The sequence below is a fragment of the Zalophus californianus genome, chromosome 15 (genome assembly GCF_009762305.2).
Source record: "Zalophus californianus isolate mZalCal1 chromosome 15, mZalCal1.pri.v2, whole genome shotgun sequence".
Classification (NCBI taxonomy): domain Eukaryota; kingdom Metazoa; phylum Chordata; class Mammalia; order Carnivora; family Otariidae; genus Zalophus; species Zalophus californianus.
In genome coordinates, this window is record NC_045609.1 from 81,946,190 (window position 1) to 81,968,559 (window position 22,370).

At 39.4% G+C, this 22,370-nt stretch overlaps 1 long non-coding RNA gene across 3 annotated transcripts; it reads right to left on the reverse strand.

Moving 5' to 3' along the window:
* Positions 1-548: 548 nt before the first annotated feature.
* On the reverse strand, positions 549-22,028 carry LOC113923539. Of its 3 annotated transcripts, XR_003520360.2 has the most exons (5): positions 21,872-22,028; positions 7,064-7,130; positions 6,231-6,403; positions 4,542-4,736; positions 549-3,940 (listed from the first exon to the last, which is right to left on the reverse strand). It is a non-coding gene; the product is annotated as an uncharacterized LOC113923539 (long non-coding RNA). The 3 variants fall into 3 exon arrangements; XR_003520361.2 differs by lacking the exon at positions 7,064-7,130 and having other exon boundaries at positions 6,231-6,372; XR_003520359.2 differs by lacking the exon at positions 7,064-7,130.
* Positions 22,029-22,370: the final 342 nt, after the last annotated feature.

Sequence of the window (22,370 nt, forward strand, 5' to 3'; positions counted from 1 at the left end):
CACCCATATGCAGGATGTGACATTATTGGCCATGCTGCAGCCTCAGAAAAGGCTTGGGAATGTTCTGTGCAAATTAAATCATCACAGGCATCAAGGAGTTTATCCTCATCTTAAATGGCATTATCTTTCATATTGAAACTTTAACAACTCGTCTAAAATGAAAAATCAAAAGTGTGCCAAAAAGCAGAGCTGCTGGAGGAATAATGATGTGGCTCTTGGGGAAGGCGCCGAGACTCTCTCTCTAAGAACAGAGGGCCCAGCGAGTAGCGCGCTGGAATACAAGGGGGGGCTGGTAGAATGACAGTGCCCAGAAGCTACTGTGAATGGTAATGACAGGCAATAAAATACCCCTTTAAAAATCCGGCAAAAGATAAAGACAGTAGATTGTAGCAATGCTTCAATAACCAACTGTTAGTAGATTAGCATAGGCACGCGAGAAAACACAACTAAAAATTATTCAATCATACCAAATGCTTGCAGGGAAACTAGGCCAAGAAAGCAATCAAAATCAAATAGAAGCAAGGTGTGTTTATATAATTCAGTAGTTCAAAAACATTGAGAAATGCATTGCAAAGATATTTCAAGGGTTTCTAGCTCCAGTTTAAGAAAAAAATTAATGAAACCTTCATTAATGTGAAGAACGAAGAACACAGTTCTCTCTTCCTTCCCCACCCCCCTCCACCAGGGTTACTAGGAGACGCCATATTCCATGTGAGAACTCCAGGACGCAGTCATAAAATACAACACACATTTATGTAATTTGCATTAAGTTTGGTTCTACAACATATGTGGCAGACCTCTTGAATTAACTGCATTCAATGTTTTCAGCTAGAGAAAGAAGATTCATGACTCATAGATGCCATAAATGAAATATGGCATACAGGTAGTAATTACTCAAATTGCATTCTTGAGTCTTTGAAGATAAATTAGCCAACAATGAGAAATTGATAGCTAATGCTGCAATTAGCTACAGGTACAACAGAGTGACCTATATGACTTCCCATTTTAAAAAAATCTAAAATTTACACAGGTTAATAGCATAAAAGATTCTTCATTATTACTCGTGGCAGAAATGCAGTTCTATAAATGCACTAGCATGGTCTCCTGATGATAACTGCTTGACGAATACAGAGGTAGAATTGCTCGTGTTAATTCTTTGAATAAGAAAGGCTCAGATTAACTAGCACTCACCGAGCATTACTGTGTCCTAGGCACTCAGAAAAATGAGATCTCATTCAATCTTCCCATTGGTCCCGTGTGGCTAGATATACTCCCATTTCACAAACAAGGGAATGGGGGCAGGGGTGATGCGGATGTGGCTTTTCCAAGGCCATTGCCCTTCCTGCCCCTTGCCTCAGTGGGCTAGGGGTTGGGTGTGAGAGATGCCTCTCAAAGCATTCTTGCTGAGTCAGAAGGTAGGGTTAGTCTATGGGGTACATGTATTTGCCTGTAAATATCCCTTTTGCTGGGAAACCAGCTCTCCCTCAATCACTAATAATCTTGTTGGGTCTATGGGGTTTGAGTGGAGCTGACCTCTGAATCCTAGTCCAGGAAGCAGCATATGAACCAGCTGGCCGCTCACAGCACAAGGAGAGGATGGGTCAACTGGAGAACCTACTCCCTGGGTTCTCAAGCCCATAGGACCCCATGGGCCGGCGCTGCAGTGGCCTCATTGCTCCATGTAGGACAAATCTGCTGAGGACCAGCCAACACAGAGAAATAGGAGATGGAGAGACATAACATCATCAACATCATTTAATTGTGCCCTAAAGCCAACTCTACCTCTTAAAATGTTTGTCACTGTTGTTGTTGACTTCTCTTTTCCATTTCATTAGTTTGCCCCTAATGTCCCTTCTCTGTTCCAGGATCTCATCTGGGATGCCACATTACATTAGTCTTCAGGTCTCCTTAGACCTCTCTGGGCTGTGACACTTTCCCAGACCCCCCTTGTTTTTACTGGCCTCGGGAGTGTTGAGGAGTACTGGTCAGGAATTTTGTAATATGTCCCTCGGTGTTGGTCTGTCTGAGCCTTTTCTTGTGGTTGGACTGGGGTAATGGGCTTTGGGAGGAAGACCACAGAGGTAGGTGAAGCACCATTCTCATGGCATGATATCAAGGGTGCATGATTTATCACTGACAAGGTTGTGAATGTCCTTCATCAGAGACCACCAAGAACACACCTGGAGTTAAACGAGTTGTGCCCATCACCCCCTGTGGTGAGGGAGAACACACACCATGAGGGTGTTAGAAACAACCTATGATAGGCTTTGGGCTTTGGTTGGGCGATTTGGAGGCGGGTCTAAGGAATTGGGGGTTTCCTTTCGATTGCTGTCAGAAATCGGGGCAGTTTTATGATTGGTATCTCAATAAATCTTATCTATAGGAAGAGGAGACTAGCACAAGTCCCCCCTACCCACCCCTTCCAGTAATCACATTCTTGTGACCAACTGATACCAAAGAGGAGACCACAGATGTATACCGTACAAAATAAAACATAATCACATGATCTGGTTAGATTAACTAGAATTACTGAATGGATACACCTCTCGGTGACAAAACACCCAGTCAGGAAGGTGTGTGATGGCCAGTGCTGCTTCCCTCTAAGGGCACATTCCTGGTGGAGCTGGGCTCGTCCTCCCGTAGGTCTGCCCAGCACTGTTGAAATCTTGCACAAAGCTCTAGCTGTCCGAGCATAGCTGCAAACCGTGCTGATCCGGCAGCAGCCCGGACACCTCACATCCATAAAAATCAGACTTTGGATTTTGAACCAGCTATTTCTTTTTATGGTCTTTCTTCTCCTCTTCCTAAGATGGACACAGTAAATCTCTAGCCGGAGGCGTGTTGACCCTTATCTATATTTATCTAGCTACACATGGACAGATGCAGTTCTCTAAATCTTATGGTGGGCAGGCGAGGCCAGCACAGGGGAAAGCTATCCTGGGAAAGACGGGCAGTCACTCCTGGGGGCTGAGGGGGGAGTGTTCGCTATTCTGTGGGGGGCATAGCGACCTCGGTTCTGTCTGCACTTAGACAACAGTATAAAGTGGCCTTGCTTTGTCTCATCTTATCATGGTCTCAGGAGAGCTTTGGGTTTGATTTTCTGTGACGTGGCGTCTTGTCAGAGACTAACGCGGTCTAGCTGTGGGAGCCAGACGAGCCTCTGAATGTCAAGGGCATTTTCCTTCTCAGTGCTCACCCTGGCCACCCCTGTTGCCAAGTCCCTCCACCGTGTGGTTACTTTCCAGCTCCTTCCATACTGTCCTCCTGGAAGGAAGTCACAAGGTGTGGCTGACATTCTCAGGGTGGTGGTTATGCTCCACCAACCTGAGCAGTCGTCCTTGAATGTTTCCATCTTTCTTTTTTTCACTGAGGCTGGTCTGCGTCAGGTTTTGAGGAACCCCGAACAGTTCCGACAAGTATACTCAGGCCTCAGGGTCCTTCTTGCTCTTAGGACGGCTGCGCTGAGTTCAGGTCCTCTTGTTATTGAAACCATTACAATGAAGTCACCAGGGAGATCTCTCTGAAGACTGATTAAGGAAGATGATATGTCTAGACCGATGAACCAGGCTCATTTTTCCAGGTATCCCGTTGGGAGGGGGGAGTCTCATGTATCAAATAAGAAATGTACTTCTGGGAGCCTGGACTCTCCACCATGGTCCAGATAAGAACTTACTCTGAAAATTCAACCTGAACAGAAAACCAAGTGCTATGCGATGTGTCTGTCTAGAAACAATAAAGATCCACACTGTGGGGAGCAGAGTTCCGAACAAATGAATGAAGCCTCATTCTGGCCCTGGGCCGGGATGATCTGAAGAAAACAGGTTGCTCTTTAAAAAAAAAAAAAACAACAAAAAAAAACAGGAGCTTTTGTTCTGCGCTAGAAAAGATAGAGTTCTTTCCCTTCAGCAGCCGGCTTCTATTCACTGCCAGCTTTTTTCTCCTGTGCAGGAAAATCAATAAAGACAATAAATAAATGGCAATCCCATTGAGGGCTGCTTACTAAGTGATTAAATGTTTCAAACCCCAAATACTTGCATGCTTCAGGGATACAAATCTGAATGAACATATGTAAATGGAATTAATGCTCAAATAATTTTCTAGTTACTTAGCACAAATGTGCAATTATTAATACTGCCATAATTTATGTTTGAATATTTATCCCCGTTTTCCTAAGCATAAAATCTTTAATCTACTTTTCTGACATAATTTGAAAGTAGATATGGGAATCTTTTTAATCATCTTATGTTTTTTGTAGAGAAAGGAAGGAGACAGAAAAAAAAAAGCCTCAGGTAAGGTGGGATAATTTCTGATGTCTCCACTCCCCCTACCAGAAAGGGAAGCAAATGGTCCTCCCAAATCTGTGATGAATTTGGTACAGGGCTATCAGTTTCAATTTCACTCTTTGCTGCAAGGACCCTGACCATGCAAAGAAGGGTTTTTACCTCAACTTGAGAATTACAGTCCTTTAGATGCCACCCTTAAGAGTTTTTAAAACTTTGATGCAGAACAGAAAATCTTCCCTGCCCAACTTATTCACCTACCTTTCTCTCCCTGCCATCCACACTGGGAGGGGGATAAAACCAGATGCTAAGAAAGATAAAGAAGACAGAGAAAGAGCCTCTTGTATCTGCATCCTTTTGATGAGAAGGAAGACTGGGGTCTGAATTCCAGTTCAGCCACTCCCACCCTGCGTGATCTTGGAGAAAGAAGTTCTCTTTGAACCTCTGTGTCACCATCTGTTAAAGAAGGAGGGAGGGAGAGAGGAAAGAGGGTAAAGATGGAAGGGCCACAGAAGAGAAGGGAGGAGGGTCATCTCTAAAACTTCCTTCCAAACTTGAGTCTATGGCTCTGAAATTCCAGATTCATGAATCCTTGTCTACTATGCCTTCTACTTCTCTTATGTCCTGCCAGCCTCTCTCTCCCACCTCCTGGCGGCATGACGACCATGGTCCTACTATCTAGGAAGGTCCACCGAGCTGGGATCAGTAGCAGAGTTTTCACTGTCTACAAACTTCTCAAGTCCCAGGCACCTAGGGATTGGAGGACTGACTTGGGTTTGAATGTCAATGACATAAATGTATTTCTAGTTTAATGAAAATGAAAGCATATGGTATCAGGGAATATTGTTGACACTGATTTTAATAAGAGAAAATGGAGGACTAAGTAAGAAAAATAAAACTATAAAAAGGCGGTTTGGTTATAAAAACTAAATAACGCAGTCATTTGTGTGAACCCCTAATTTGTATCTCATTACTACACAGAATCTTGTTATTCCTGAAATATATTAAATTAAACTGTACACATTTAAAAAATATGTAATTATTATTTGTTTTGAATTAATTGTTCAAAATACAAAAATTTCCAAGTGCGTATAATGAAAAGTCTTCCTCGGGCATCCAGTTCCCCACCTCAGGGGCAAACGATGTTCCTAATTTCTTATGTATCCTTGTTTATAAAAGTAAATACAGAGGGGTGCCTGGGTGTCACAGTCATTTAAGTGTCCGACTCTTGGTTTCAGCTCAGGTAGTGGTCTTGGGGTAGTGGGGTTGAGCCCCGCATCGGGCTTTGCACCCAAATCGGAGTCTGCTTAAGACTCTCCATCCCCCCTACTCTTGCTCATGCTCTCTCTCACATAAATAAATAAGTAAATAAATAAATAGATAGATAAAATATACAAATTATTCTTCCTCCCTTTTTACACAAATGATGACCCACTATAAGTTGTGTAGATTTCACATTAAGAAAAGATAATCAGGTCACATAAGCTCAGCCCTCATAACTGTCTGTTCGCTAATGTAAAAAAAAAAAGTGGGCATGTTTTGATTGTCATTGACTGTATTTGTTTATGTATATAATAAATACATGCACAGAGCTTGCAACATGCCAAGCATTGTTCTAAACTCTGTTAAGTATTAACTCATTTGATGCTCATCTATCCTGGTACCTTTTAAAGGAATCCTAAAAGAAGACTCAGTTTATTTAAACAGTAGTTCTCAAGGGAGTTGTACCACCCCCTAGGGGGAATTTTTGAAATTTGCAGTGGTAGTTTTTGGTTGTCACAGTGACTGCTGGGCACCACTGGCAGCTTTTTGGTTAATACCCTGCAATGAATGGGACAGTCCTCCACAACAAAGCATCATCCTGCCTGCAGTATGACTTTGAAATCTCCCACTGCACATTATCATTCAATCGTAGAACGTAATTCTGTTCACCATAAAAGCACAAAATACCTTTTGCATGGTTTCCATGTATGCTGAATTTTCCAGAAATGCAACGATGTAAATTGAGGGAAGACTGCATTTTGTGTCTTTGGGCATTTTATCATGAGTTCTTCACTATTTCAGAAAATCATATTGTTGACAGCAATTCCTCCTGTGGGATTTGAGTCTTCAATGCAACACACCTGTATCAGAGCAGACCATGCCCTTGCGAATTCATCAGTCTACATCACCAAGAGACTCGAACTCGCTTAACTATTTCTAACTATGATTCTGAATCAAGAGACTTAGAGATGGATGTGAGGATGCGCTTCAAACACCTGTAAAACTCTTTCAACTCAATAGACCACGATCAATACTAAAAATGAGAATCACCCGAGAACTCTGGAATCTGCGTGGCTGTTACCTTGCTTGTCTATCCTGGTTTGTTCCTGTCACCTCTAGGCAAGTGGGAGCCTGGGACTTGGTACAAGCAGGACTTCTGAAGTGTGTGTGTGTGTGTGTGTGTGTGTGGTGGGGGAGGGACTACTTGAGTTTGTACCTTAGGAAAGAGCCAGCCCAGGAAAAAAGCAGGGCCTAAACGTCCAAAACAGGTAGGGTGACAGAGAGGGAACAGAGACTGTGGAATCAGGAAGCAGAAGTGACAGATTCTCAGAGAGGGTGGAGGCAGTGGGACCTTTGTGATAACCTGAAGGGGAGCCAGGGAATAAGAGGGAGCTACAAGGACCCTGCGGTGGTTCCCTCCTAGAACTAGGCTGGGCTATCAACCAGCCACAAGGAATGTACACAAGGAATGCAGCCACTCTAACTAGCTAATGCCAAGGAAAAAGACTTAAAGACTTTACAATCTGGTTTTGTAGATGTGATGGTTACTTTGTTATCTTCCTCCACATGATGATACTGCTGCTTGAACTGGAGGAAGCAACGGAGATAAAGGGAACAAACATTTAGCATAAACAGACTTAGACAACATGTTTATTGATTCTTTAGGGATTTAAATATAGGACAGGCCATTTAGCCAGCACTGGGTGTACGTTTTTGATAAATGTAACCTAAAAACACTTAGTGTAAGACTGAAGATGCGGTCAGCTTCCCTGTTTCATGTCAGGTGGGTAGGATTGGAAGAGGAGAGAACCTGTGAATGGAGAAGGATCATGAGCACAAGCATTTTAAGGAGCAATGTTGCAGTAGCTTATTATGCAGCTAGTGTTTTGCTTAGTCAATGTAAAAAAACACATCATGAAATTTAACTTTTGGTAAACTGTGCACACCACTGGGGTCAACAGTCAGTGTTTGCTTTCAAGATAACTGAATATGTTTTCAACTAAACAGGTTACACAGTCCCCCATCCAACCTTCCATCTTCCCTTATTTCTTAGTTTCTCCATTTCTGTCTATTATAACATCACCTTGCCTACATCCGATTTGGTGCCAAGTTCCAAAACACCTTCCTTTGAGTCTCTTCTATTTGTTCCCTCTTTGATGTCCTCACTGCTGTGTTTCTAATGTAGAGCCTGGTTGCTCTTTTTCCTTTTTCGTCTTCCATCTGAACACTGTTGACATTTTTTGGGGGGAGGGTGCGCAAAGGGAGAGAACTTTTTTTCTTTAAGATTTTATGTATTTATTTGTCAGAGAGAGAGAAACTGAGCAAGCAGTGGGAGTGGCAAGTACAGGAAGAAGCAGGCTCCCCGCTGAGCAAGGAGCCCCACGTGGGACTTGATCTCGGGACCCTGAGATCATGACCTGAGCCAAAGGCAGCCACTTAACCGACTGAGCCCCCCAGGTGTCCCAGGAGAAAGAGAATCTTAAGCAGGCTCCACACAGGCTTGATCGCATGACCATGAGACCACAACCTGAGCCAAAATCGAGTCGGAGCTTAAGCGAATGGGCTGCCCAGATGCCCCAGAACATTGTTGACATATTAATATTCCCCAAACAGTGTTCATCAGTCGTTCTTCCAATCAAGTATTTCCCCTCATCTATCAGGATGAGACTTTTTGCTTTTCAACTTCTAAAATCTCTTCCTACATGTGTTCTCCCATTCACTTCAACCCTTTACTGCCCCATCAATCCATTACTAAGTCCTACTGATGCTGCCACTGAGATCTCTTTTGAATCTACTTTCCTCCATTCCCTGTTATCACTCTAGAATAACCCTCACCTGTGTCTGTGTCCCAACTGCTCCCATCATTCCTCACGTCCCTCTCCAGTCCATCCTCAATGGTCAGTAAGAGTGAATTTTTAAAAATGTACATTAGATCATGTCCCCTTCCTTAAAACCATTCACTGGTTTTCTGTTGGACTTAAAAACTCCTTAACATGAGCTATAGGGCTCAGCACCATCTGTCTCCTTTTTACCTCTCAAGCCCCAAATTGTGCTACTCCATCCCTCACTCACCATTTTCCAGTTATATAAGCAACCATCACTCCATCTGTATGTTTCATTCATGTCCCAAGCTTTCTTTCACCTGTGTCTTTACCAGGCTATTTCTCCTAAGCCCCTACCTTTCACCCAGAGAACACTTTCTTATCCTATAGGTCTCAGCTTACATGATAGCATTGTTAGAAATATAAACATTCTCAAGGATATTAACTAAAACAGGATCTTCATGAAACTCAAGATCAACAGTGAGATGATAAAACACAAGAATAATATGAAAAGAGAACTGGGAAAATAAGAAATTGAGGGCAAAATAAATCAGAATGCAGAATGAATCGATCCATTACAAACAAGGAGGAGAGAATTTGGCTTTGTAGAAAACTGAGTCAGAGACGTGGAGAAGAGATTTGAGAAAGTCAAACAGAATACAGAAAGAAACAAGACTAAAAAGATAAGAGGCATGATGAAGATATGAAGGGCAGACAGCAGAGATCCATACTCAAATAACCGATGTCCTAAAACAGAGAACATATCAAAGGAGCAGAAAGATATATTCAAAAGATAATAGAAAAAAACTTTCTTGACGTGCAAAAACTGCATCTGCCTGTATTAGGCTCCCAGAGAAACAGCCAATATGATCTATAGGGATATATATGTGAGAGTTATTATAGGAATTGGCCCACGTGGTTACAAAGGCTGAGAAGTCCTGCTGTCTGCAAGCTGGAGACCCAAGAAAGCTGGTGGTAGAGTTCAGTCTGTGTCCAAAGGCCTGAGAATCAGGGCGCCAAGGGCGTTAAGTCCCGGTCTAAGTCTGAAGACCACCAAACCAAGAGCATTGAGGTCCAAAGGCAGGAGAAAGTGGATGTCCCAGATCAAGCAAAGAGCAAATCTGCCCATCTTCCACATTTTTGTTCTCTTGAGCTCCTCAACAGATTGAGTGCCGCCCACTGGCATTGGTAAGGGCAATCTTCTTTACCCAGTCAACTGATTTAAATGCTAATCTCATCCAGAAAAACCTCATATACACACCTAGACATAATGTTTTACCAGCTATCTGGGCATCCTTAGCCCAGATAAGCTGACACGTAAAATTAACCATCACACTTCCCATCAAACAGGCTCACCAAAGGATGAGTCGGTTAAGCAGCTGCCTTTGGCTCAGGTCATGATCCCAGCTCCTAGGATGGAGTCCGGCATCAGGCTCCTGGCTCAGCAGGGAGTCTGTTTCTCCCTCTGCCTCCCATTTCCCCTGCTTGCGCTCTCTCTCTGACAAATAAATAAATAAAATCTTAAAAAAAAAAAACAGGTTCACCAAATTCATCACATGAAAAATGATCAAAACAGGAAGGTATATCTTGGCAAATTTATTGAACTTTAGAAATAAAGACCACTGCCCGCAGCTAAGTAGATAGGACAAGTCTCTCTGAATGGGAAAAATTAAAAGACATTTGCAAGTGTGCAAGGACTAAAGGGACATATTGCTCTTACATGTGAATCAGAAAAGTCTTAATGAAGCAATCTAAGGAGCTCAGAGAGGACAGAAAATAAGAAAGCCATTGTTCTACAGGATTAGAGATGAACACTGAATCCACATAAATAAAGGTAAAGAACTATGGTGGTTGTTATTCAAAATAGAATGTAAATCTATATGCAAACACTTTTCAATTTTTAATGAGAAAATTAAAAAATTTAACAAAACTTGCGATTACAAAGAGAACATAAATGTTTTGTGCAAAAATAATAACATAACGACAAGAGATAAGGATACTGAGATATATATATGTGTGTGTGTGTATATATATATATGTATGTATCTCAATTAAATACACCAGAATATTCCAATTAAAATTAGGAAGAAAAAGAGTGAAGAAAGAAAAAGAAATGAAAGAGTTCTAATTTCCTCATAATGTTTAATTTGGTAAATTGATAAATGGAGAAAGATTTAAGAATACTGTTTAAAGTTGTAAAGGTAGACATTACTTGGAAATTAAAACAGTCTATGTATCTTCCATTTGCCTTCCAGGACAATAAACAATCAAAACCAAGCCAAAATATATAGTGAAAGAAAGAACACAAAATCAAGAAACAAGAAACCCAAAAATTACTACATAGAATTACAAAGTTGAAATGAAATAGAGCTATTACAAAAACCAGTGCAAACGGGATCAAAAACTAAAGTCATCTATTTACTCTTAGGGACAAAATGTGAAAGTAAAAGAATGGCCCACGACACATCAGGCAGCCACAAATAAAAAGAAAGCAGGGTTTGCAATATGAGTATTAGACACAGTTGAATTCAGGTGGGAAAGCATTATAATGCTGAGGTATAAACTTCATAATGAAAATGCATGTTTCATTCATCTTTATACATCAAACAATATAGCATCAAAACAGATAAAAAGCAAAAGTTGCAGGAAATGAAAGGATAAAGTATTTGAAACACAATAGTAAGCGGAGACTTTAAAACACTTCTCTTAGTCACTAATGACTTCCATAGACTAACAACAATAGACAAAAAAAAAAAAACTAGATCTGATTAATATAATTAATAGCAATTTCTTTTCAAGTGCCCATATACTTTGCAAAAATTGGACAACAAATAAAGTCTCAGTCAATTCTAAGAAAATATAAATGGTGCAGGTTTTCTCACCACAATTCAATAAAACTAAATTTAATAGCGAAGAATTAAATAGCGAAGAAGAAAAAGTAAAAATAAAAAATCCCCACTAGTAGTAAAAGCACAAACATCTAAATTACTCAAGTCAAGAAAGAAATTGAAACCATAAGCCTCTGTAGCTACAAAATAACACACATTAAGTCCTAAAATATCAGTTTTAAATTCTTTCTCTAACAATCATTAAAGAATGAAACAAATGAATTCGACATCCAAATCAAGTATTTAGATAAAGAACACTAAAATAAACACAAACAAAAAAGTAATTAATAAAGATAAATGCAGATATAAATTAATTAGCATACAAAACTGGCAGAATTGATCCATAAAATCAAGAGCTGGTTAAGGCGAAAGCAATAAAGACCCAGAGTAACGTAAACTACTTGCTAGACTAATCAAGAAAAAAGTAAGAAAGCACAAAAACACAAAATTAGAAACAAGAATAGAAAAATAACCATAGATACAAAGGGAGTTAAAAGAATTCAAAACAGCATTTTGCACGATTCTAGCTAATACATTTGAAAACCTGGCTGAAAAGTCAGTTATTACATTTCCGTTTCCCAGCTTCCCAGCCTCCTCTGCTGAAGGGGTATCCATTGGGGGGCTTTGGGAAAAGTGCATTTCAGCTAAAGAACATAGGTGCACCAGCTCTTCCTGGACTCCCAAAGCTGCTGCGGTCTCCTTGGAGCCTTGAGGGAAAAGCTGAGACTCACAGACAAGGCAGGGTTGAACCGCAGAATGAACTAACACCCTCTCCCTCCAGCCTTCCTGTTACTGGAGGAAAAAGAACGTTTTATATAAATCTTTATTACTAAAGTTTTCTGTTATTTGCAACAAAATGTATTTCTGACAGGAGCATATACTTTGTTATTATGACAAAGAAAGTACCTTACATTTATTTTAAAAACAGGAACAAAGCAAGGATGCTATTATTACTTACTCTCATTATGCTGGAAATGTTAGCCAATACAAATAGACAAAAGAACCAAATAAGAAACATAAACAGTAAAAAGAAGAAGGCAGGTTGTCATGATTTTAAATGTTATGACTGATAGAGTAACCAAATGAATGAACTAAATACCATTATTAAAAATATAACTTAATGAGGTGGCTGGCTACAAAATTAATATACATATATACATAATAAAAAATATTAAAAATATACATAATAAATACATAAATAAATATTTATACATATATAAATAAAATCATGAATTAGAGAATATAATGGAAGAAAAGATCCTATTTATAATAGCAAAAAATTGATAAAATGACTAGGAAAATGTTTGGAAAAACGGGACTTAAAACTCTAAAAACCTACTTGTTCTTCAAAGGTAACGACTAACATTATAATGTTAGTTTTTTTCTCTATGAATTATAAACTCAATACAATCTTAACAAAAGAAAGCTGATGAGGCAATATTAAAGTAAACCAAATGAAAATCATGAAGAAAAATACCAAATGGATCAAAAAGGGATACTTGATCATGATAAAGAAGCAATCTACTAAGACGATAAAATAGTTATAAATTTTAATTTATTGAATTGTGTAGTGCAAAAATTGTTACAAAAATCAGAATATTAATAAAAATAATAGTGAGACAATTTAGCACAACTGTCTCAGAAATGGGCAGATGAAGACATTATGAACAATCTTAATTTAGTAGGTACATGCAGAAATGTATGCCTGACAAATGGAAAATAGTCATTCTATTCAAAACAGCTTAGCATTTCAAAATGTTTACACACATATATGTAATATATAAACACATATATTCCATAAAGAAATCTCAGTTCCTAAAAGTAGAAATCATAAATGCCAGTTCCTTTGATTATAATTCAATTAAACTAGAAAATTAACAATTCTAAAACCTTGCACATTTACAAATTCTCTTCTAGATATATGTGTCAAAAAGAAAATAAAAATTATAGAATATTTAGAAACTGATAAAAATTGAGGCACAACTCAGTTATTGAGATGTAATCAAAATAATATTTAAAAAATGTATTGCCTTACTTGTGTTTATTGGAAAACAATGAAGACTAAAAATTTAAAAATTAAGCATTCAATTCAAGAAGTTTAGTGAAGGAATAATAGCCTAAAAGGAAAGACTGATTTATTCATATCTCATCTCCTGAATAAAATCAGAAATTACTGCGATAGAGAGCAAAATGGTAAACCTCATCAGCATAATCAATAGTTGGCTTCTTTTAAAATAGCTGATAAAATAGACAAATCTCTGGTAATTCTAACCATGAAAAAAATGGAGAAAACATACATAAAAATATTAGAAAAACATATGAGGCATCATCAAAGTCATGGGAAAAATTTAATAAGAGAAGATTTGTATACTCTCTTCTACGAAGATGTTTTAATAAATCTTATAAATTACATTAAGAGTAGGGTAACCCTTGCCAGGCAGAGGAGGACACTGTGGTGGCTGTCATTGCCCACATGTGGCAGAACTTAGCTTTGCTTGGAAGCTCAGTCTGCATTCCATTTTCACCTCAATGAAGTCATTTCCACTGGTAAAAAAACAAGCATTTGAATTTCCCACTTAAATTTAGACCCTATAGGTATGCATAAAACATTTCAAAACTGATCACATTAATATGAAACTCTGAGGGTGTAGGGCCCTGTGTTCTGGACCAGCTCCTAAGTCTAAGGAAGCCAATGGCCTCCCTCCTCCACCCCACTGTAGGGACTGCAAGAAGCATGCCAGGAGCAGGAAAAAGGACTCCACCTTCATTTGTTTCCTGGAAGAGCCCACTGAATAGTTGGAAAGTTCCTACTATGAAAATAACATGGTCGACATAGCCAAGGGCAGATATCAAATTATAAGAACACTGGAAGAGAAACAACACTCTAGTAGCAACAAACATGCAAAGTGCCCAGATTTTGGTTTCTAATTCCATTCTCCAATGAAAGGAACCAGAGCTCCTTGGAAAAATGGCTGATTCCAGGACTGGGGTAGAAAATATAAAAGATGAGTCAGGAGCATCTGGTAGGGCCAAAAAGTAAGATACTGCTAAAAAGATACATATATATATTTTTTAAAGCCCCCAAGAATGAGGATGTGTCAAAGAGACATAGGAGCCAACCGAAAGAAGTCCCAAAGACTGAAGACAGAGCAATTTGAGCCATAAAATTTAAAAAAGCAGTATTGGATTGGGGCGACTGGCTGGCTCAGTCGGTAGAGTGTGCGATTCTTGATCTTGGGGTCATGAGTTCAAGCCCTATGTTGGGTGTAGAGATTACTTAAAAAACATTTTAAAAAATGTAGTATTGGATTATAACCCAAAGTATAAGATAAATACTTATCATATCAGTCCATATCATATAAGTAGATAATTGAATAGATTCATAAGTGGAGAATAGACAAATCTCCTTGTAGAAATATTCCAAATAATTTATGTAGAAACTCTGCCTTCAAGGAGGGGAAGCATAACTCCCACTCCTTTGGTATTGGCTAAGTACGGTGACTTCCTTCCAAAATGCACAGCATGGAAAGGAGGGGGTAGCTTTACACTGGAGATACCCCAAAGCACTACCTCAGCCATGTGATCAAGGGCAACATCCACAATCAGACATCATGTGGATAGTGTGTACTCCTAACCTGTGTGATGAACGTGGCACTTCATCTCTATGATCTTCCTGCCAATAACCCATAACTCCAGTCCTATCATGAAAAGACATCAGACAAATTCCGGGAGAGGGGCATCCTACAAAACGCCTGACCAATACTCCTCAAAACTGTGGAGGTCATCAAAAACAAAGTCTGGGAAACCGCCACAGCCAAGAGGAGCCTAAGAGGACATAATGACTGAATGTCATGTGGTGTCCTGGATACAATCCTGGAACAGAAAAAGGACATTAGGTAAAAACCAAAGGAATCTAAATAAACTATGATCTTTACTAATCATGTATCAGTGTTGGCTCATTAATTATCACAGAAGTACCATACTAATTAAGATGTTAATAATAGGGGAAACCTGATGCCAGGTATATGGGAACTCTCAATTTCTCTGAAAATCTAAAACTGGAGCAAAACACAAAGTCTATTAAAAAGAAAAAATGGGTAATTGGTGGAGCTAGGGTATGGACAAAGCAGCCTGACTCTACAGCCCATACTGTTAATAAGTAAGTAATTTTCTAGAGAAATTAAAATTATCACAATTTTCTTAATAAAGAGAATACAAAACTAAATACAATAAGCCTAGATAAATTCAACAGGTTGTAAAATTGCATATCTTCACCTCCTCATTCCCCCCGAACCCCAAAAGGCAGCAGGCCCATGGTTTCATAAACAAGTTTTTCTGAAGGAACCAACTCCTGTGACATTTTTTGCTGTTACAGAGAATTAAAAACAAACAAAAAACCGAAAACCTGAAAGTTTCTCAACTCATTCTATAGAATCAGTATAATTCTGACACCAAACAGGATGCCTGTGCACACACACACACCAATAAACCAGTGCTATTTGTGAATACACATTTAAATTTGATGTAATAACAAATTTTATGCTGGGGAAAGTCAGGGCAAGCAGAGTGAGTCATCAGAGGCCAGGGAGTCATGCTGTCTACCTACTAATACAGACCTAATTCAATATTTAACAGCTTTCCTGATATGTTCTGGTTGACTGTGAGCCCCAGTACAAGCCCATTTATGCTATATATCTGAGCATTCCTGTGTTTTCAAGTCAGTAAATATACAGATCAGGATCTGGAAGGACACAGACCACACTGCTTACAAGGGTGAGAGAAGTAAAGCCAGAGCTATGGTTGGTTTTAAAAAAGGGGAGATTTTACTCAATTATCCCCTATTATTTAAAAAAAATTTTTGGTTAAAATAAGACATGTATTCAATCCAACTTAATCAAAATCCCAATTAAAAAAAATTTGATGTGATAATGTATGATAGATTAAATGAGTGTAAAACTTATCTGTGAAAATAAGCATGTGCAAATGGAAAAGCACGAGGTTGGGGAGTACAAAACTTGCCCTAAACCGATAGTAAAATATGTTACAAATCTCAGTGTTTTAATAAGTGTCCTACTGACTCAGGAATAGATGGAAATGTCAACAGACTATAGTGTCCAGAAATGATCTCAAGTATACGTAAATTTAATGTATGGTAAAAGTGGCATTTTAAATCAATAGGGAAATGATGGAGGGGAACTGGGATGTCTAGCCATTTGGAAAAATATTCAATCTAATCTCTATCACACTGTTTACCCTGAAATAGAGTATAGGTGCATCAAAGATTTAAATGCAGAAATCTAAGAACAGGACATGAATGACCTGTATAATCTTGGCAAGGGAAAGCTTCTCTGATAGGATGAGGTAACTAGAAACCACACAAAAGCACACCATTACACTCCCTAAGAATACTTTTGCACAATAAGGCATACTGTAAGTAAAATCAGGGTAAGAGATAAGCTAGGGAAAATGTCTGCCACATGTATAGGATGAAAATTCATATCCCTTGTAGAAAAGTAAAAAAATGTGAAAAATCCCAAGATGCACAGGAAAAAGGAAGCAATAAAAAGGGAAAGGGAAAGTCCTTATTTAGTGCCACATAGCAATTCCTCCTCACACAAAATATGCACCCTTTTTAGCTGAGATGTTCCACTCCTAAGATTCAATTCTCTAGACTCACTCACAAAAACTGGAGCACTGTTTGCAATAAGGAAAAAAAATCTAGAAAAATCCACTGTACACTAAATACTCAAAACTAGAGTACTGAGTAAATAGATTGAGGCATATCCATATAATGGAATACTCTGCAACCATCAAAAATGAAAAGGTAAATCTATATGTACTGACATGGTAGTGTCCAAGATAATTAAGTGAAAAAAAAGTTGCACAGCAAAGTGGTCACATTTTCGTAAAATAATTGGAATATGTATAATTGCATAATTATAGAAAAGGATCTTGGAAGAATGTACACCAATCTGTTACAAGGATGATTTCTAAGAAGTGGGAAAAAAGTGAAGTGTAGGCATCTCTATTCTCTTTCTTACGTTCATATATAGTTTGGACGTTTTTAAGTTTGCATTATATAATCAATAAAAATAGAAATTAAAATTCAGAAATTTTAAAATTGTTAAAGTTCTTTTCTCACTTTTATATTCTGTATTTATTAGCAAAATGAAAAATTCTAGAACAAAAAAGGCAACCACCTTGATTGATAAGCCAGCTGAATGAATTAGGCGTCATAAGCAATCTCAAATTTTCAGCCAGAGTGCTAGTTCATCCATAAAGAACATTCAAAAATGGGAATAAGAGAAAAGCCCCACAGAAAACCATCACAATCTCTCCCACAAACTTCCCTAGTTCCTTCATTCTCCTAGCAGCTTGATGGTGGCATTAGCCAGGGACAATAAGTGGTGAATCAGTAGCTTTGGACAGGAAGTTGCCATTCCAATGGGAAACTCGGCGGGGATACTGAACAAATGGAAACTTTGTGAAGTGAAGAAAGCCCACCCGCTATGTGGAACACTGGTGGCAACTGCTGTGTAGTAAAGGAATACTGGACTTGAGAGTCCTGGAATTTGGGTTGGGTATTTCCATCAAGACTGAGTTAGAAAATTAGTGAACTTTTTGAGCCTCATTTTCTTCCTCTGAAAATGGGATTAATGATACCTATCTCATAGGGTTGTGGTGAAAGATCAAAAATTTTTAAAAGATTTATTTATTTATTAGAGAGAGAGCATGAGAGCATGTGGGGAGGGGCAAAGCAGACTCCATGCTGAGTGGGGAGACTGACATGGGGCTCAGTGCGGGCTGGATCTCACCACCCCGAGATCACAACCCTGAGATCATGACCTGAGCCGAAACCAAGAGTCGGGGGCTTAACCGACTGTACCACCTAGGGGCCCCTGGCTCAGTTGGTAAAGCATGTGATTCTTGAACTTGGTGTCATGGATTCAAGCCTCAAGTTGGGTATAGAAGTTCCTTTAAAAATAAATAAATAAGATAAACACGTGTATAGAACACTCTGTAAATAGTAAGACAGTGTGAATGTGTAGTGAATGTTACTATACTACTTGTGGAATGTGTTAGCCAGTAGAAAGCGGTAGTGGGACCATAACTCTTAGTTCATGAATTCAAAGCACCATGATAGGGCTAGGGTTGCTGGATAAAATACAGGATGCCTAGTTAAATGGGAATTTCAGATAAACAATGAAAAATTTTTTAGTATAAGTAATGTCCCATGATAACTGAGCACAAGTTAACATTTAATTTTAACTATTTTCTATTGTTCTCTCATTTCGAATAAATTATGTGTATCTCCCCAACTATTATGAAAGCTCTGTGGGAATACAGATCATATCATATATTTATCTTGGGTAATAGGTATGATTACCTATTATACCAGGTATGCTCCAGGAAGCTCAAACACTGTCATGCTTACAACAGATACTAATAAATAATGATGAGAGAAAGGATTTGGTTTGGGTGTCATTAGTCCCTCTAATACCTTCAGGGCTTGACTAAACTTGCTAATATCTACAAGGTCCTCTCATCTGGCTACCCTGGGAACCTAGTACTCAAGAGCTCAGATACTTGCCCATTTCTAGAAGTTAAGGAAAGAAGGTTACAGAAACCTAGATGACACTAATGGAGCTGAGGTCATTCCTATTTGCCTTCATACCATATAACTCAGGTGCTCGATTCACCCACACTTGGCTTAAAACCTTAAATTCCTCCTGTACTCTGCTTGAGTGTTGCTACATAGTTATGATTCACTAAGAGATAAACAAATCTATTTGATTTCTTAAAAAAGAAGAAAGACAATTTGCACTTTTAAACTGGAATCTAACTCAGGTTTTGCTGGGTTTTAGGCTTACCAGATTTTGAAAGAAGACAGCATTTCTAAAACACTGGTCTCTGTCATTCTTTCTTACTTGGCTCTTTCTTGCTAAATTTTTCAATGAGGTTTTGGATCTGCCACAAATATCCTTGAGTTAAAAGAACATATTAAATCAGTGCTCGGTTAGAAGAAGGGAAAAAAAACAAAGAATGTTAAGAGTCACTCTACCCATCGGCAAGATGATAATCTCGATGCACTATGCGTAATGCCTGGTGTATTTTTTTTTTTTTTTTTTGAGGGATGATACAGAACTTTCTCAGAACTCTTCGATGAAATATACACTTGAATCACACAAAAAAAGAAAATGTGACAAGGAAATACTTTGCATACTGAGTTGTGACCATGGTTATGTAGGAGTGTACACCATTTCCAATTAAACAAAGAAATAGGCAGTAGAAAACACTTTTTTTTAAACCATGAAGTCTCTTTGAAAGAAAAGAATTTGCACTCTACCTTATTCATTAAAGTTAGAAACTGCCATCCCTTTAATGAGCAGCCTGAGGGTGGAGAAAGTGTCTTGAATAGCTATATTCCAAGGAGTACTTGGCATCATCACTGAAACATAATGTGGGACTGCAATTGTGTGGGGTTTTTTCCCCAGTGAATAGGAAGTGATCAAAGATAACACTGCCTGAGAAAGAATTAAAATAGTGTAACATTGCATCAAGTTATAGCCAATGCCAATCATTATATGGATGAATGAACAAGATCCTTTAAGTAATGGTATAGACGTGCTGTGGCATTCAAAATATAATGACCAACTTCAGTGCGGTTCAAATAAAAATGCAAAAGCATGTGCCCACTCATCTGGCCAGAACAGTGAAGTATAAGCACGTCTCCTTAAATAGATCTGTAAGCCACATCCTTCATTTACATCATCTATAAAACACTGGACTATAGGAAGTAAATTAATTCCAAAAGGCTGCCTTAGGAATTTTATCTTAGCAATGGGAAATGCTATCTACTAGGATTCTAGAAAAATTAGAGGCACGATAAAAAATATAAAGTAAAAAGGACTTATTTAATTACAATGTGATCACCTTTCCCTCTGTGAAAGGACAGGAAAGGAAAGCCACAATAAAAAATATAAAGTAAAAAGGACTTCTTTAATTACAATGTGATCACCTTTCCCTCTGTGAAAGGACAGGAAAGGAAAGGCACAATACAGGAATTGAAGTCATCATTGTGTAGATGGAGAGTTCCTGGCATATAATGCTAGACAGAGCTATTTACTGGAAAAAGTGTTGGTTTATTTACATGCTAAACAGCACCACCTTCTAGCTTCGGGCCAACTGACAAATAACAGCACAGCAAGGGAGAGAAAGAAAAGGCAATCTTCCTTATTCCAGAGAGAATTAGAACAAGACAGACAGGGGTTGTCACAAATCCAAACATCTTGACCCCATCATTATAAAATGGAGTGCCCAGCCTCTCCAAACATCTCCAAAGAGATAATCTTTGCTTTTTTGGTAACAAGAATCATAGCAAGGAAACTTGACTCTGCATCCAGAAGAAGGGATGAGGGAGAGGGGAAAAATAATCAATATTTGCCTTAGTCTAGGAAATCTCCATAGCACAACTCTTTCAAAAGATGGGAAAAATAAAATTTAGTCTTTGCCAAATGCGCCCTTGTGCACTGGATAAAAACAAAGGTGAAAAAATATCTGATTTGATGAACAAAGACTGGCTGATGAATGGAGTGAATCATTTTAATACAGTAAACAGGAGATCTGAGTAAAAAGATCAAAGGAAGCCAGAGAGGGTAATGCACCCACAACTGCAAATGCTCCCCAGGGAGTGACAAGAATAAAATTGGAAGATTTTGCTCAGAGAGATACTGCCACTGATTCTAATCTAGTTGTCTATGCTAATCAAGGCACAGCCTTTGAGCTTTCTCTAAAAGTTTTCACTTGATTTAGAAAATAATGCTTGCACTTGCAGTTGGTATATATAAATTCTGACAGATACTAAGAGGGGAAATGAGGGTACTGAGTGGGGAAACAAATAAAATATATGCGATATTGTTCTAATCATGCCCACTCCTTGCTATGCAAGCTTTGGCAAATCATTTTGTCCCTGGGCAACCATTTCTAGATTTTATGTGTTTACCCTACCCTAAATATTTGTATTTTACAATAAAACATGCTACCTTCCCCTCTCCCACCCCCCCTTTAAACAAATAAGACTGGGTCGAGTGAAAATTCACATAAGAAACGGTATTGACAGGATACCCGTATTTTTCTTTCCTCATTTGACATTTAGCTTACTCAGTGGGATGAAGTATATCAGGAAGTTATCTGTGCACCATCTACATATATTACTTTAAACTTTATTAACAGGGCTACAGTTGGTCAGAGTTGAAAAATAAATGTTTGCAGGATTCTGTCTGATTTTCAGTTTAGGTGGCCCAAGGAAGGAGGACAAGCTCACAGCGAAGCAATGCTTGGGAAGCTGGTGATGAAAATGGTGGGAAGAGAGGGGGGTCATTAGCCGCCTAGAAACTGGCCACATTTCCTTCACAGAACCAAGTGCGAACGTGTGTTCACTGAGGCCTTCACAGGTGATGAGCACTCACCAAGGCCTGGGACTAGGCCTGGATGCATGGGCCACTGCCCAACCGTCATTACCCAGCAGCCAGAGGCCACCCACCATTGCCCGGCCGGCTTTGCCCTCTGGCCCCTACCCGGCAGGCTTCGCCCGGCAGCCACTGACTCTTCCCGTTACCTGGCACCATTATCAGGAGGTCGTTGCCCTCCGCCGTTATCTGGCAGCCATTGTGTGTGGGTCCTCGGCGACCCACTACGCAGCTGCGGCCACTGGTGCCCATGCCGCACCCCTGCTGCAGGAGCCGGCTGCCGATTTTCTCTCCCCCGCCCAGAACTTCTCCGTAGCTGGAGGGTCCGGCCAGGCGCCACGGGACTTCCGGCCAGGCGCCACGGGACTTCCGGCCCCCGCTGGTTGGCTCGTCACCCCGGGACTTCCGGGACGGGCTCCTCGTGGTGCGCAGAGGCTGAAGCTGAGTAAAGCCTGGGCCCCTGGACTCTTGTCCGGGAAACCTCCGGACATTCCGGAATCCTTCCGAAATCCTACAGAGATTCAACGACTGTTGTATTTACGACAGCGCCTCTCGCTCTGGGGTCGGAAGACTTCTTTAGGACGCTGATTTGTGTAAGATACCTTGCCTGAGTGAGGGGTTAACCAGAAGTTTCTGCTTCGCCCAAAT